Raw genomic sequence first — 14,768 nt, 5'->3', positions numbered from 1 at the left:
TGTAAGCACATACATATAGACCAGACAAAGTCCCAGGACAGAGAAGAGAAAACAGACACAAAGTCCCACCCCTAACCAAGAAGTTACTGGTAATGATACTCGCTGGGAAAGAGAAAATCAGTGTTCTCCAATGGTGGGATACTGGGTATATCAACCACACTCCAGGACAAACCTCATGCCCAGGAGTAGTTGGATAACACAAAATGAAATCCATGATGTGTGTGTGTGTGTGTGTGTGTGTGTGTGTGTGTGTGTTGTGGGCTTTTTGTTTGTTTTTTTTGGCATTTTTTAATCTTAGTTTTTGTGTTGACTTATTTTTTTAAGAGAGAGAGTTGGGTGGGTAGGGAGGTGACATGGATATCCGAGGAACTAGAGGAGGAGGCAACACGATCAAATATGTTTATGAAAATTTTTAAATAAAAAATAATAGTGCAAGGGGCTGGAGAGATGCCTCGGTGGTTAAGCACACTGGCTGAAGAGGTTAATTCCCAGGACTCATATGGTTGTTTACTACAATCTCTAACTTCTGTTTCTGGGGATACCATGTCTTCTTGGGCACTCCAAGTAATTGATTCACAGACATACATGCAGGCAATGCACACATCTACATAAAATAAAAATCTAAAAAAGACTGAAGGAGGGGAAACTAATTAGTAGACTGTTATCAGAATATTCTATGCAACATACATTAGTAACTTCACTGGAATGACAACAGTTGGTGGGGAAAAGAATATAAGACAGATATAAGAAAAACAACTAGTAAAAGAATGATGTTCAGAGCCGGGCAATGGTGGCGCACGCCTTTAATCCCAGCACTCGGGAGGCAGAGGCAGGCGGATCTCTGTGAGTTCGAGGCCAGCCTGGTCTACAAGAGCTAGTTCTAAGACAGAAACCAAAAGCTACGGAGAAACCCTGTCTTGAAAAATCCAAAAAAAAAAAAAACAAAAAAAACAAATGATGTTCAGGTCTTGTTTAGGCAGCCATGTTGGTGAGACTTCCCTGGTGTAGCCAACCTCTCTGACATTTATAGAGACAATCTTGCAGCAAACTTCTTGTTCTTCTGACTCTTACAATCTTTCTGCAATGGCCTTTGAGCTTTAGGTGCAGGAATTGTTTTGTAGATATGTCATTTGAGACTGAGTACCACATGATGTCTTGTTTTCCGTATTTTGAGTCCTTGGGGTTTTCTGTAATGGTCTCCATTCTAAGAGAAGCTTCTTTGAGGATGTACATGTAACAACAAAGAAAAAGAGTCCACAGATTTTTGAGACCAAGGGGATATTAGGAGGAGTAGGGGGAAGGAAAGAAAATGAAGAAATGATATCAATTATAATTTCAAAACTAAAATCTATAAATGTCAAAGGCTTGGTGACTTAGATATAGAATTTAGGGTAGAATAGATTATTAAGGTCAGCTCCTGGCTTTTTGTAGGTAATTCGTAGGACTGAAGTATTGATGATCAAGTTTAGGACATGACAAAGGAACAATGAACAGTTTGACTTTGAACATGTTAAATTTCAAGAAATATTGTTATTTTAATTGACATAATTATATATACTTTTTGAGTACAATATGACATTTCAATATAATATATAACAACCAGGGCAAGACTGTTGGCATTCTCAGTACTGTAGATATTTATTATTTGTGTTGTCAGCATTCCAAATTCTTTACTAGGTAGTTTGGAACATTCAATTAATTCTTGTCAACCATGTTACCCTACTGTGCTATAGAATGTTAGAATTTATTCCACCTGACCAATTGTATTCTATAATGGACATGTTAATTTGCAGTGTCAAGGTATAAGTTTGGGACTCAGGGATATGTGTAAACTGAGACTGCTTTTCTCTTTTCCAGCCACCCAGACCCAAATAATCACACAGAAATTATATTAATTACAACATGGTTTGGCCAATAGCTTAGCCTTATTCCTAACTAGCTCTTACATCGTAAATGAACTCATTTCTCTTAATCTGTATATCACTGTGAGGGTGTGACCTACCAGTAAGGTTCTGGTGTTCTCCTTCGGCAGCTACGTGGCATCTCTTTTACTCTGCCTACTCTCTATAGATCTCTGTTTGGATTTCCCGTCTAGCTTTATTCTGCCCTGCTATAGGCCAAAACAGATTCTTTATTAACCAGTAGTAATAAAATATATTCACAGCATACAGAGGAGAATCCCACATCAGATATTTAGAAAGAAATGACTGATAAAATTATTTTTTGGAAGAAAAAAAACAAAGGAAAGTGGGTATAGAACTTAGGCATAAGGGTCCACAACTTGGTGGTGTTGGAGGGAGGGCTTAGAATTAAGCTGTATATAAAAATACAGCCAGAGAAGGGTTAAAGTAAGTAAAGGAAGAATGTTTCATGGGGGTAGGTAGTGATTAGTTGTCACAGAGAAGCAGCATTGATTGCTTTGAAAAATTTCCACAAAATTAGGGACAGGGGTATGATAGATAACTTCTTGTTAGTGCTTCAGTTTGATGGGAGTCATGACAGTGAAGCTGAATTGCTGTACTAAGAGATTAGAAGTTTTGGCTTATGCCTAAGAAGTTTGAGTGAGGGAAAGTAAGTTGTAGAACAAATTAACTGTTGGGCTGAGTTGAAATCCAGGCTCTGCCCCACAGACCTCAGACACCCTACTCTTTTACTCAACACCTTCTCTGTCCAGGCTCTGCTTCTTCCTGGGTTGGTTTAGAACTACTGATCAACTATTTAACATCTCTGAGCCTCAACTTCCATTTTTAATAAGGGTAACTTAATACCCACTGGGGTTGTTGAAGAATTAAATGAGTTAATGCCTTAGGGTTCTATTACTATGATAAAACACCATGACCAAAAACAGTTTAGGGAAGAAAGGGTTTGTTTCAGCTTATAATTGTTGTCTGTTAAGATGGAAGACAGATCAGGAACCTAGAGGTAGGAACAATTTGAGAGATTATGGAGAAGTGCTGACTGCTTTAATGGATTGCTTCCTCATGCCTTGCTTAGCTTGCTTTCTTAGACAGCCCAGGACCATTATTCAAAGGTGGTAGCACCCAGTCAGCTGGGTACTCCCACATCAATCTTCATGAAAAGGAGCTGAAGAAAAAAAGATTTTTTATTAGGCTCTTTTATAACTTGGACTATGGCTCAAAGGATGACAGGAACTAACTGTGCTTATTAAAGGAGCTGAGTTGATTAATTATGGTCTCTTTCCATACCTATAGCAGCATTACTATATATTATAGAACTTTAGAGGTGGATGATTTAATGTGTAAATGCCACCTAGTGTTTGGCTTTTACTTTTGGTAGGCATAGACTGTCAACTAGACATAGAGGAAAGTCATCTGATCTTTGAGACAAGGCTGCTTAAATCAGTTAGTATTTTAAAATTCTCACTTAATAGATATTATTGATAGAGATTCTTTGCTTTCTGGGTCTTCTTTGAAGCTTTTGGATGTTATTTTTTTCTATTATAGATCTCGCTAAGTAGCCCAGGTTGCCCCAAAGTCATGATCTTCCTGCTTCAACCTCTCAAATACTGGGTATATGCCACTATACTTGACTATCACTGTCTTCATGTTTGTCTGTTTGAATTTACATGTGCCAACAAAAGAGTAGTAGTGGGAAACTTCCTCAAATTAATGTCGTTGTTGTAATCATACTTTGGGCATCTTTGCTAGCACATGATATGTCATTTATTCTTTGAGAAGTGTGGAAGCCATTTATTTGTTAGTAATTTGAACCACAGTAGTTATGTGGAGGTGGTATTAGCAGGTAAAAAATAGAGTAATAATCAGGTATTATGCTATTGCTTCCTTGATTGTTCTTTTTTATTTTTGGAATGTAATAGTTCTCCCCCTCACCTCAATGTGGCCCTTGACTTATATTTGGTGACAGTTATGATAAACTCAAAAATAGAATTAAGATCCGGTCTCCCCCTCCATTTATAATAGTAACTATTATAATAGTTAAATTAAGAATAATAATAACTGAAATAACTTTAGCATTTGATCTTTATCTGATACCATTTTAAGTGTTTTACACTAACAATGAAACACTACTAAGATAAATAAACTGAGTCCAGAATCCCTTCTCTATTTGTACAAAATGTAGAAGTCATTTCATTGTGAGATTCATGAAAAATAGTTTTTTTATTTAAAAAATGTGGTTTCTATTCACTGAAGCTTGTGGAGGTGGAGGAAAAGTTCCACTTATTAAGTGAATAAAATTGCATTGAACTGAGAAAATCTGTATGGGTATAGGATGTTTTACCTGCCCCTTTCATGAAAGCTTTATCCTGATCCTAATGATAGAAACCAGTTCTTACTTGTGTTGCATCTGGATTTGATTATGATACCATTTAGCTTGGGGCTTTGTGCTGTTAACTCTGTTTTATTTTTTATTTTTAATTACTTTATTATTGAGAGAGACACACATAGAACCCATGTGCCATGGTGGGCTTGTAGAGGTCTACCATGTCTTCCAGGGATCAAACTCAGGCCATCAAGTTTCCACAGCATGTGATTTTACCTGCTGAGTTATCTCTCTGGCCCTAACACCATTTTAAAGAGGAGGAAACCTGAAAGTGTAGTTGTTTTGTCCAAAGTCCCAGTACTAGTGAATAATGGAACTATGGTTCAATTTTTTTGAGACAGCATTTCTCTGTGCAGCCTTGGCTATTCTGGAACTCACTAGACCAGGCTGACCTAGAGTTTACAGAAATCTACCTGCCCCTGCCTTCCAAGTGCTGGGATTAAATGCATGTGCCACCACTGCCCAGGCAGTTGGTCCATTCTTAACTGCCATGCTATATTGGTTGTGTTTTCTTAGAGTTTATCTATGTCAGAGGTGTTAGAATGTTGGAAGAAATAGTGTCATGTATTCACAGTGCTGGCAGCCATTTTTGTTGTTTTTTAAAAGGGTGTGGGTTGTATTAGCATGTGTCATCCTCGGTCAGTTAGTATTTACTATTACTTTATAGATCCTCCCCCCCCCGAGATTGATTGTTTTTATTTCCTCTGATGCCAATTATAAAGAAACCTGAAGGATTATAATCAATGAGGCTTTGAAATGGAATTCTTACAGGAACAAAGATTGGGAAAGGATACAAGGGTGAAAAGATGAGGGAAGTGGAGGAATGCTTCCTTCTGTCACATTATGTCTTCAGGAATTAAATGCCATCGTTGATGTCCACACCTGAAATCTTGAAGGGTTCAGGAACATTTGTTTTTGTAGCTTGTTTGTGGCATGCTTTAGCTAATATAATGGTGAAGGTCATAGTTTGTTTGCCTTAAGCGGAATAAACAAATGTATCCAGAAAATTTATTCATGTAATCTTTGTTTGATGAGCAGAAGCAAGAGTTGTTTAAAACAAATGAAGGAGATAAAAACTCCCCTAACTTTTATTTACCAATCAGATTGCAAAGGAAAAAAATCGCCTATTTTTAGACTGAGGCTCCAATTATGCTAAGTCTTGAAGATAATTAAACAGTCTGACACAAAAGAGCGTGGTGACGCAAGTTTGTGTGGTGAAATTTCAAGACACTCACTGACTTTTAAGGATTCTACACAGTGAATATTAAGCTCCTAAAGTGTTTGCTGCCCGGAAATAGTGCTTTATTCTTTTACTGCAGTGTAATAAAGTGTACCTGTGTGATAATTTGTTTCTATCTCTGTCATCTATCCCTCTGTCCTATCTTTGACCTCTTAATGTGTTAAAGCTACCAAGTCATATTCTTTCTTGTTAATAGGGCCTGTTGCCTTCCTGTCTTTGCCATTTTAATTTTCCTTAATGTTCTACATAGTAGAGTTCCAGGTTTTTTCTAATTAGTTTTTTTAGATTAATTATATGCCTTTTTTATTAGAAAAGATGTATTGAATATGGAGGAATGTTGCCAGAATGTATTGAAAATGGCAAAAGAAACAGTGTATGGGGTCCGTTTTGTAATGACTTACAGCTACAGTCATGTGATCACTGATATAGTAGAAGGTATTTTGAAAGAAAAAAGAAAAAACAAAGAAATAATGAAGTACTTTCATTTACATTATTAGAAATGTCATGAAAAATACATAAATTCTAGCCTTGAATCGAGCTAGTTCCAGGACAGGCTCCAAAACCACAGAGAAACCTTCTCTCGAAAAACCAAAAAAAAAAAAAAAAAAAAAAAAAAAATTCTTTTTTTTTATTATTGAAAATTTCTACCTCCTCTCCTCCCATTTCCCTTGTCCTCCTCCCATTCCCCCTCCCTCTCCAGTCCTAAGAGCAGTCAGGGTTCCCTGCCCTGTGGGAAGTCCAAGGTCCTCCCCCCTCCATCCAGGTCTGGTAAGGTGAACATCCAAACAGACTAGGCTCCCACAAAGCCAGTATATGCAGTAGAATCAAAACCCAGTGCCATTGTCCACCACATTCAGAGAGTCCAGTTTGATCACATGCTTTTTAAAATTTGGTAGAATTTATAGACTTTTTCTTTTCTGTTACTCTTTCTTTACTTTGTATAAGATTCATGCCTAGCTTTTCTCATTCTTATTCATGTCAAGTGACATATTTTCTTGGAACTAATTAGTTTTATGGGGGTTGGGGGCTAAGTGAAATATGTTCTGATATTAGATTTGCTTGGCTGGATTAATTTTTGTTCTCCCAGTTCATGTTAATCTTTTCACTTGCAGGTTTTCACTGTTCTCCCTGTGATTGTCTCAATACTCCTTCAATGGGAAGTATAAAGCTTCCTTCCAGGAACAAGTGTTCTTGCTTTTTGAATTTGCTTACACCTGAGTCCTAAATGTAAAATCAGGAGCTTGACCTTCTTCCAATTCATCTCATATTTTTTTAAGCAGTCATGTTAGAACTAAATGCAGGGCCTTTGGATCTCTCAAGAGCCAAAGTTGCAATCCTCTGGCATTGGTGGCTTATGACAAGATTTGAAGTGAGAAGGGAAGGAAATGTGAAGGAGGTGAAAGTCGAGTTTTTGATTAGATGTAAGTTGAAGTGCACGGGTGTGATGTGTGGAAGAGCTGGAAACATACAAGAGCAATCAGGGATTGGTAAAGACAGCCTGGTTGGATGAAGTAGATGCTAGGAAGCTTCTGGCTGGGAGCCCACTTGCTATCCACATAGAGAACTTACTCAATTTCATTTAATCCCCTGCAACCCTGTGGTAGAGGATATTATCCCTTTTTACAAATGAGGATAAAGCCTCAAAGGGATTAAGTGAATTGCCAAGGTCTCTTTATTTTGAGTAGCTAAAATGAACACGACCTCTCACGATCTGTACCACTCTTCTGAAATACAGGAAACATCGACAAAAATATTTGTATTGATGATAACTTGATAACTACTGGTTGATACGGTCACCAAAAGGCTGGATCAGATATTTTTGTTAACTGAATTTCAATAGAGAACTTGTTGTTAAAATTGAAGATTTTAAGGGCCATATTCACTTCAGTTCCATGGCTTGCCTATGCTAGATTTACTATTGAGTTCTGAGAATACAAAAGTAGGACTATAGACCCTGGTTGAAGACTGCATTAGGAGTAGAGGTCGTGGGGGGTAAAGAAGCTCCGTAGTGTGTGGATATAATATATTTAAAGAAAAGGAGAAAGACAAACACTACCCGGGAACTACAGAATGATACACATGTCCATAGAATACTTCTCACTTTTATTTCTATTGATCCTTAGGTCATTGCCAGTTTTTTTTTTTTTTCAGAGAAGTTTGAGATGGTGTCATTGCAGGTGAAATTTGAGAGGAGTCATAAGCTAGGAATACAGTTTGGGGACCCGTTTTTCTAGTTAGTAATCTAAATTCACAACAGTATTTTGTTTGTTTTGGGTTTTGGTAAGTGAAAAAAAAATCTTGTTTCTATAGCTATGACTTTTTATTTTCTTACTTTAAAAGTCAAGGTATACCTCTCTTTTGCCTCTCCTTCCACTAAGAAGAGTAGAGTAAGTCCTAATTTGACCCCAGTCATTTACTCAGGAGCTATCTGATTACTAATCATTCACATTGCAGAGTTCTCTTTATATGATTGACACTCAAAAGCAGTGTTTCTCAACCTTCCTGCGACCCTTTAATACAACTCCTCATGTTGTTGTGACCCCCAACCATATGCTACTTCATAACTGTAATTTTGCTACTATTATTAATCATAGTGCAACTATCTGTTTTCCGATGGTCTTAGGCAGCCACTGCAAAAGGCTTTCAACCATCTATGGGTCATGACCGACAGGTTGAGAAGCCTCCTGCCCAAAAGTCTTTTGCTGCGGGGCAACAGAATTTGAAATCTTCCTGCCAGAAACTCCTATCAATCCTTTGGGAAAAGACTGCAAGGGAACTAATTTCTTTCTTTTTTTCCTTTTTTTTCTTTTTTTAAATAAAAGACTGCCATCTCCTTCTCACAGCTATAATGAAAAGAGGCATAACTATAACTAGATTGTCAAATGGACATCAGAGTCCAAGGTAGGTGAAAATATTTCAAGTAACAAAGAGTTCTTTTACAAGTTTCATTTTCCTTTCATATGTATTACATCTTATACTAGAATGTTCAAGACAGTTGTGGTTCCTAATGTGGTGCCTTATCTTTGATATAGAATCTATGAAGAAAAATAGGATTATGAAACAGATATAGGTAATCTCTAAGGAATTCCGCATAGCAAATATTCTGGGCTTTGCCATACTTAAAACCCACTTCACTTAACAGAATAATTTCAGAACTTTTTGATCACATTCAGATCGGGACGACAAGAAGTGAAACTCAGTCAGGGTGTTTCACAGTGTCAGTTTCCTAGTAAACAGGACTAAACAGCACTCAGACATTGTGTTTGACCTAAAGATGGGATTCTTTAGCACCTTGTACAATAAAAGGTAACAGACGTTTCAGTTTCTGTCTTTTTCCAGGACAGAAATAGCAGGGTCAATCATAATTTGTAATTTGAGATACCAATTATATAACCATATTAGAATTTTAGGGTTTGCTTCTGGAAGAGTGAATATAGAGAATATTGATTCTGTTTTCTTAAAGGCAAATAATAGAAAAATGCAACTAGTGAGTTATACAATACAATTCTAAATTGTTTTGTGGCATTTTACAGTAATCACCAAAGATTAATATTACTTTACCTAAACCAAAACCAGTGTTGTTAATTTTTTTAAACCGTTTAAGTTTAATATTAGTTTGGATTCCATGAAACTGTATGTTTTAAAAGTCCAAAACAGTTGAATATTAGCAGCTTCCTATGATTCATCACCATAGTTTCCACTTGTTATCTCCATAGGGTTATTACATGTTCATTGTGAAACAGTTAGAAAATACAGAAAAAAAAAGGAAAATAAAAGTTATCCATGATCTAAAATTTAATTTTTGCTTATTTTTCCTATGTTTGCATATATGTACACATATGTATGTTCACCAGAATATTTTTTCAACCAGAATCTATGTAGAATATAGTTCATGTTTGTAGAATTTCTGGCTATTTAAATTAAATGAAGCAGTTCCTTATAATTAATTATTTTTAATTTTATTTTTTATTTTAAGGTTTTTATTCATTTTACATACTAACCTCAGTTCCCCCTCCCTCCCTTCTTACTGCTCCCCGGACCTCCTCTCTGTTCCACCCGCATCCATCCTAGGAGTGGATGGGGAGTCAACAAAGCCTGGCACATCAAGTTGAGGCAGGATCAAGCCCTTCTACCCTGTATCAGGGCTGGGTAAGGCATCCTATCATAGGAAATGGGCTTCAAAGGCTAGCTCATATACCAGGGATTGATCCTGCTCCCACTGCCAGGGCACAAACAGACCAAGCCACACAACTGTCACCTAGAAGCAGAGGACCTAGTTTGGTCCCATGCAGGCTCCCCAGCTGTCAGTTTAGACTCTCTGGGCTCCCGCTAGCTTGGGTCAGCTGTCTCCGGGTTTCCCTGTCTTAATCTTGATCCCCCTACCCACACCCCATATAATAAATACCCTCTTTGACTGAACTTCAGCTCAGCCCTGTGCTTGTCTGTGAATTTTTGCATCTGCTTCCATCTGATACTGGATGAAGACTCTCAGAAGACAATTAGGGGAGTCACTAATCTGATTACAGAAGAGGCCTAGTTCAGGCACCTTCTCCACTATTGCTAGGAATCTTAGCTAGGGTCATTCTTGTGGGTTCCTGAGAATTTCCCTTGCACCAGATTCCTCCCTTACCCTATAATGACTACCTCTATCAAGATAACTCTTTTAATGCTCTCCTTCTCCACCCCTCTCCCTACTCAACCATTGCCCATCCCCTTCCCTTTATTCCCACCCCCAGTTTACCCAGGAGATCTCATCTATTTCCCCTTCCTAGGACAATTCATACATCCCTCTTAGGGTCCTACTTGTTACCTAGCTTCTTTGGGGCTGTAGATTATAGCCTGGTTATCCTTTGCTTTACATCTAATATCCACTTATGAGCGAGTACATACCATGTTTGTGTTTCTGGGTCTGGATTACCTCACTCAGTGTAGTAGGAGACTGCTTGTTAGTTTTCCTGCTGCCCAGACTCCCCAAAAAAACTACACAGAAATTGTATTAGTTAAATCACTACTTGGCCTATTAGCTCTAACTTTTACTGGGTAGCTTTTACATCTTAATTTAACCCATTTCCTTTATTTTATATTTTACCACGAGGCTTGTGGCCTATCTGCAAAGTTCCAGCGTGTCTGTATCTAGTGGCAGCTCCATGGCTTCTCTTTGACTCTGCCTCCTTTCTTCCAGCGTCCAGTTTAGTTTTTCTCACCTAGCTCTACTCTACCCTATCACAGGTCTAAGACAATTTCTTTATTAACCAATGGTATTCACAGCATACAGAGGGGAATTCCCACATTAACTCAGGAATAGTTTTTCTAGTTCCATCCATTCCTGCAAATTTCATGATGTCATTTTTTTTTTACAGCTGAATAATACTCCATTGTATAAGTATACCACATTTTCTTTATCTGTTCTTCAGTTGAGGGGCATCTAGGTTGTTTCCAGGTTCTGGCTATGACAAATAATGCTGCTATGAACATAGTTGAGTAAGTGTCCTTTTGACATGATTGAACATCCTTTGGGTATCTGTCCAAGGTTGGCATAGCAGAGTCTTGAGGTAGATTGATTCCCAGTTTTCTGAGACATTGCTCTATTGATTTCCAAAGTGGCTATACAAGTTATATTGCTTTATAATTAATAATTTTTTTGGTTTAATTTTTTAAAAACAATTTTTAACATGATTTTATTAGGTAGAAGACATAATTTATTCATAAGCCTGTTTGAGGACATATTTGTTTACAGTTTTTATATTATAAATAGCACCACAATTTGTAGATGGTCCCATAGCCATTTATTCCCAAATAAACACAAAAAGGCTTATATTAATTATAAACCATTTGGCTCATTGCTCAGGCTTATTACTAACTAGCTCTTACAATTTAAAGCAATCCATAATTCATTTTTTCTTTTCTTTCTTTCTTTCTTTCTTTCTTTCTTTCTTTCTTTCTTTCTTTCTTTCTTTCTTTCCTTTTTTTTTTGAGACATGGTTTCTCTGTTTAGCTTTGGAGCCTGTCCTGGAGCTCGTTCTGCAGACGAGGCTGGCCTCAAATTTACAGAGATCCACTTGCCTCTGCCTCCTGAGTGCTGAGATTAAAGGTGTGCACTAGCACCGCCTGGCCTAATCCATAATTCTTATCTATACTTTAGCTATGTGGCTTGGTACCTTTTCTCATTAAGGCTTTCTCATCTTGCTTCCTCTGCATCTGGCTGGCAACTGCATCTCTGCCTTTCCTTTTCCCAGAATCTTTTACTCTGGTCACCTGGCCTGTACTTCCTGCATGGCTACTGGCCAGTTGACATTTTATTAGACCAGTATGAGTGACAAATCTTTACAATGTACAAGAACATTATTCCAGAGCAACAATTAGCATCTTAAACATGAATCTTGGTTTGCATTAGTGATAATTTCCTTGGGGTGAACTTTCAAAAGTGCCATTTCTAGGTTAAAGCATGTGAAGTCTTAAAATATTCTTTAAAATTGCTTGACATTGAATTTACACTCTCCTCAGAAATATGTAACTTTGCTGTTACAATCAACATAATTAACTGTTACTTCTAAGACAAACAAGAAAAACAGGATCAGCCAATTTTGGTTTTCTACCTTTGATAGATTGAGTAAATAGATCATATGATTTGATTTTTGTTAAATGATCTGAGTTTCTCATGGTGTCTTTAGGATTTGGCCAAATCAGTATGCACTGAATGCAATTGGAGATCTCTAATTTACACAGCAACTATGCCCTGAAAAATTTATTAAAGAATTATCAAGTGAGGGGGACACCTATGTTATGATTTTTTGGCAAATTTTGACCCTGTCCTGAAGGATACTGTTTGTAGAAATTTTGATAAACAAACACCTTAAAATATGAGGAGCCTTCTAGATGTGTCACAAAATAAGAGAGTGATAGGTACTAGTTCTTTTCTATCAGACTGGATTCTTTGAATATAAGAACATTCCTTTGGAGGTCATACTGTTGTTTATTATTATATAGACTTAGACAAAGTTACTTAATTATTCCGTACTAATTTCCTTGGTAATAAAATTGGAATTAACAGAATACAAGCATTGTGTTTCTTGGGGGGGGGGGAGATTAAGTTATTAAATGTGAAGCACTGAGAAGAAATACTGTAAATGTAATCCTTAGTAAGTGATCAGTAGAAGTTGCTAATTTTTCTCTTAGATGGAAAATAAAGCACACTTCTTGAATGAATTAATGACTCATAAACTTTGGAGGTAGGTAGAATGAGCTCATACTGCCAATGAAGTGTAATGAGCAAGCCTCTCATTTGCTTTATAGTATTAGAACTGTCCTTTAAAGACAGCACTGATATTTTCATTGTGTAGCTCTAGAAAGCAGAGATGTGTTTAACCCACAAGAACTGACAATAAGAGACTTTCCACCAATTAGCCCTACTCAGAAGTAGAGTTGCTCTAGTGGAAGAATTCAAGTAGAAGTCTTAGATCATTACAGTAGTATAATAGACTAGACCTTAGATTGGGTGACCTCTAAATGTACTTCCAAGTCTAGACTGGTTGAGTGATTCTAAGTGGAATATTCAGGATTAACACAGATCATGCAGTAAGGCCTCAGTGCATCTTTTGAAGGATTGCTGCTACTAATCCTTGCCTACCTCTGAGTTCCCTGTTTCTTTCATCAGCCTGACATCAGTCCATTCCTCAGCTTCATTCAATCTTATAGCATAACTTGTATGTTAGACTGATCATTCCTTAGTGGGAGGTGTGTAGGTAATGATTTGAAATGAGAGTGCATGTGTTTTTTTTCCTTCATAAATCTATAAGAAAGTAGAAAATTGTTGTCAACAAAATGTGTCTCAGGCTGGTTTTTAAGAAAGCACACACAGAAGCTGGACATGGTGGCACACACTTTTAATCCTAGCACTTGGGAGACAGAGGCAGGTGGATCTGTGTGAGTTCAAGGTCATTTCTGACTACAAAGCAAGTTCTAAAACTTTGTCTCAAAAAACAAAAGCAGGTGGAAAAAAAGCACACACAAGCTTTGTCTGTGTTGAATTTGGCCTTATATTTTACCTAGGGCTGAGGATAGACTTCCTAGCTATTACTCTGGATTTCTGGGTGCCAGGCATCTCACTCTCTAGGTTTACTATCAGTATTCTGAATATCTGTGAAGGAGCAGTGGAGTCTATATTGTTTTACATGCCATAAGAACTTAAATACACTGACTTGAGATGACTTTTCTGTCATGATGAATTGTGAATCTTTGCCCTTCAGCTAACAAAAAGTAGCCTCATAATAGTGAAGCTAGAAGCCTGAATTGAGAACCTAATCCTTTTTTTTTTTTTGCTGAATAATTCTGACATATCTTGTAATTGTTTTGTGCTGAGCCTCTCATTTATAATGTTTGGAGCATTGGCTTTTTGCCACACTTGTCAAGGGTTTATGGGAATTAATGACGTATATGAAATTCTTTGAGATTCTTTCACAAAACTTGATATTATCTTGAAAGCAAGAGGTTTAACTGTTTATTTTTAGATACCTAGTGGGATTTTAACCTGATGTATTTATACTGTATCTATTATTTTACATGTTTGATATGTTCACACTTTTACTTCTCAAATTTTAAATAGTGACTTTTCCCTCCTTTAATTTTTTTTTGTTTATAAAACCTATTATTAGAGGTCACTTTGGAAAAATAAAAGTTTTTGAAGAAAATTCTCTAGCCCATAGTTTTAATGTTAAAAGTTGTCCTTAGTTGTGTTGTTTGGTAATTAATAATTGAAGTGAAATACTGGTCTTGCTGCATTTTTGTTCTGATCAGCATATCTACATAGCCATTAGCTGACATCCTTGCTGTACAGTGAGTTGCCCAAAGGATCACTGATTTGTGAGCAAGAAGGGTTAATATGTTTCAGAGAAAGCATCTGTGGACCAAGTGGTTTAATAAATTGCAGACAAAACACCCATGGAATCTTATACTGGCTGTTCTGTTGCAGTCATTCTAGTTTTACTCCTTTTGAGTTTCAGTATTTTTTCAGCCTCACTGTGGAGCACACAGGTGCATCATGGGAATCATGGTGCTGATACATACAGGCACTGTGCTAAAGGCTGATACTTTCAAGGCCCGGGATTGTAGTGCATGTATTTTGAGCTGGTTTGCTAAGCCTAGTGTCTTATGAAGGCTTTGCATCCCCTTTTAATCTTCAAACTTGATAAAAATCCACAGCTTTGTAGTTCAATAGGAGGATTTTAAT

General features: G+C 37.0%; 1 protein-coding gene across 3 annotated transcripts in view; it reads left to right on the top strand.

The window, feature by feature from the left end:
- The window catches only part of Pola1 (DNA polymerase alpha 1, catalytic subunit), a 329,844-nt gene that overhangs the window by 72,458 nt on the left and 242,618 nt on the right, over nucleotides 1-14,768 (top strand). The window lies entirely within an intron of this gene.

The sequence above is a fragment of the Chionomys nivalis genome, chromosome X (assembly GCF_950005125.1).
Source record: "Chionomys nivalis chromosome X, mChiNiv1.1, whole genome shotgun sequence".
In the NCBI taxonomy this organism is placed as follows: Eukaryota; Metazoa; Chordata; class Mammalia; order Rodentia; family Cricetidae; genus Chionomys; species Chionomys nivalis.
Note: the sequence above shows the minus strand (reverse complement) of the source record. Positions and strands in the feature narration are given on the sequence as shown.